Raw genomic sequence first — 3058 nt, forward strand, 5'->3', positions numbered from 1 at the left:
AGCCAAAAGAAAGTGAAGATACTTGGACACTTTTGACTATGCATTAAAAGCACCAGGAAGTTCTTATTTCAAAAATCATCAGTTCAGCCTGTTTTCCAGGGAGATTTCTGAACTGTTTTTGGTTAATAGCTGACTACTAGTGTCTCTCACTATTGAACTGAAATCTTTGGGACAAGCCTTGCTTCAAGGCTGTGATCTGTTGCATGGAATTGTGCTCGCTTCGGCAGCACATATACTAAAATTGGAACGATACAGAGAAGATTAGCATGGCCCCTGCGCAAGGATGACACGCAAATTCGTGAAGCGTTCCATATTTTCACCTCGAATACTGTGTTCAGTTTTGGGCCCCTCACTACAAGAAGGACATTGAGGTGCTGGAGCGTGTCCAGAGAAGGGCGACGAAGCTGGTGAGGGGTCTGGAACACAAGTCTTATGAGGAGCGGCTGAGGGAGCTGGGGTTGTTTAGCCTGGAGAAGAGGAGGCTGAGGGGAGACCTTATCGCTCTCTACAACTACCTGAAAGGGGGTTGCAGAGAGGTGGGTGTTGGTCTCTTCTCCCAAGTGACTAGTGACAGGACTAGAGGAAATGGCCTCAAGTTGCGACAGGGGAGGTTCAGGCTAGACATTAGGAAAAAGTTCTTCACTGAGAGAGTGGTGAAACACTGGAATAGGCTGCCCAGGGAGGTGGTAGAGTCACCCTCCCTGGAGGTATTCAAGGAGCGTGTGGATGTGGCATTGTGGGATGTAGCTTGATGGACATGGTGCTGTGTGGTGTTGGGTGGGTTGTGGCTTGTTATTGTTGTTGTGTGGCGTGGGTTTTGTGGTTGTGTGGTTTTCCCCCCCCCCCCCCCCCCCCCAGGTTGGACTCGATGATCTTACAGGTCTTTTCCAACCGTACTGATTCTGTGATTCTGTGAATAACTATCAAAAGCCATAGTGCTAAACAGGTAATTCAGCCAGATGTAGCAGATTTTCATACTGTTTTGTCCTCTCCTCAGCCTAAGACTGTAATCCGGCATTTCCTAAGTAGTGCTGTAAGCACTCTGTCCCAAGCCTTTTTTACACTGCCTGTGTCCCAGAGAAGATCCCCCATCAGCCTCTGACTCCTTCCTCTGCTCCCTTCCTTTTGGTCTCAGATGACAACTTAATAAAAAAGACGCCCTGCAAATCTTATGTCTTTGGCTTCTCAGGATGTACCAGATCCAACAACATCCACACGTCAGTGTTGTTGAGAAACTCCAGCACGTGCTTTGAACCAGAGAGGATGCTTCTTAAGGCATCTTTTCGGACAGTCTTATATGACAGGTCCTGCCAGATACTGTGATGGCTCCAGCAAGGATGCAGAGAGCCATGCTCTGAGGTTTTTCTTCTCTTCAGAGGGACATTTTCAGCCTTTTGGATAACCTTCTCAGATAAAGTGAAAAATTCTGGAAAAGTCCCTTCCTCTTTAGCTTTTGAAGGTTCATTACCACCTCATCACCCACAGCGACAGCATATCAGCTGGGTTATAGCTTATGCCAAAACACGGTATTAGCTTGGAATAAAACGTGCCCGCTGTCCCACCAGCCCACAAGGCTTCTGAACAGGTGCCTGAAGGGGACTTGAGTAGAAACTGCTCCTTAGTTTCATTTCTTTGTTGTATTGTACACAAGGGGAGAAATCCATCGGCAAGTGTCAAGAACATGGAGTGGCAGGGACATTGGAATGTCAGCAGGGTCAGAAGCAGAAAATGACTTCTCCAGTGTGCTGCAGGTAATTAATGGAAGATCTGGGAACACCAGCCCCAACTTCCTAATGGGAAGAAAATTTGAATAATGTTTTGTTTAGGAAAGACTGGTTTGGGTTTATATTTTTTTCTGAAGCAACCTGGAGCACCTAAGTGTCCTGACACTGCCCATTTTGTCCTCAGCCCTGCAAAACCCTTCTGGCATCTCCTGGGCCAGCACGTTGGGCCAATACAGGCAATTGCCTTTGGAGAGCTCAGAAGCTCTAGGAAACTCAGAGAAAACCTGTGCAGATGGCTCTGAGAAAGAGTCATTATATTTCATTGTTTCGTGCTCCTGGTGAAGCCAAAGTAACACATTTCTTTGAGATATGGGCCTTAGAGTCACATACCAGCAAACTTTCCCCAGCAATTCTTATAGTTTGAGATGTATGAAAATACATATACACAGAGCTGCAGACATCCAGTGAAACTAGAGCCTCTCTCTACTGTAACGAATCTTCCTCTGGCAACAGACCAGGGAGAGGAATGAGAGAAGGAGATCAGACCATGTATCACTGTTATTAGTAACTTCACACAACTAGCAGCGTCCCTGTGCCGTATAGAGGCACATGCACTGAACAAAGACCCCAGCAGAAATGATTTATCTCTGAAAAGGAGTTTGTTTCCATTCGTGTTTCTGTAAAGTGGCTTTTCCACTAGACAAACTCCTTGCCAGCAGCTCTTGCATGTCCAGCTGCAGCTTGCTGCCTAGAGGGCCTGCTGGAGACTGTCTCCACAGCACTTGCTACTCCTGCCTATAAATAATATTTCAGATGCCCAGGCCACACAGTCACACTGCAGGAAAGGTCAGGCATAATCGTCATTGCCTGAAGAGATCACTCTCCACGACTGCCCCATGGCTGAGGCTTGCTCTCTGAACCACAGCCAATGCTCTGGGCCTTATCAGGGCTGGATCGCACTGGGAATTTTCTGATGAAACGATTTTATTGGAAAATGCTGATTCACAGACATCAAAATGTTTTATGGAAATGCACCAGTTTTTATTAATTTACAAGGAAACACAGACATTATTTGGATGTACTAGTGACTGGTCGGCTGCCAGGGTATCCCATGGCTTCCAGTGTGTCTGCTTGCAGGACAGCTGTGTCCCCGGGACTGCTTCAAACATAGGAGCCTGAGCACTGCAAAGGCCTCTGATGGCCTTGCTCTGATCTAGCACTTGGCAGCCCTTAAACCTCAGCATGAGATGGATTGTGGGGGCTTTGGCCTCCCCTGGGGGTCCACCAGGTGCCTGGGGACTGTAGGCTGCCACTACCTTTCCTCCTTGGAAAGC

General features: G+C 47.4%; 1 non-coding gene across 1 annotated transcript; it reads left to right on the plus strand.

The window, feature by feature from the left end:
- The first annotated feature begins 211 nt into the window (after positions 1-211).
- Positions 212-318, plus strand: LOC132319011 (U6 spliceosomal RNA). Its single transcript, XR_009484427.1, has one exon. It is a non-coding gene; the product is annotated as a U6 spliceosomal RNA (small nuclear RNA).
- The last annotated feature ends 2740 nt before the right edge of the window (positions 319-3058 follow it).

The sequence above is a fragment of the Gavia stellata genome, chromosome 22 (assembly GCF_030936135.1).
Source record: "Gavia stellata isolate bGavSte3 chromosome 22, bGavSte3.hap2, whole genome shotgun sequence".
Classification (NCBI taxonomy): Eukaryota; Metazoa; Chordata; class Aves; order Gaviiformes; family Gaviidae; genus Gavia; species Gavia stellata.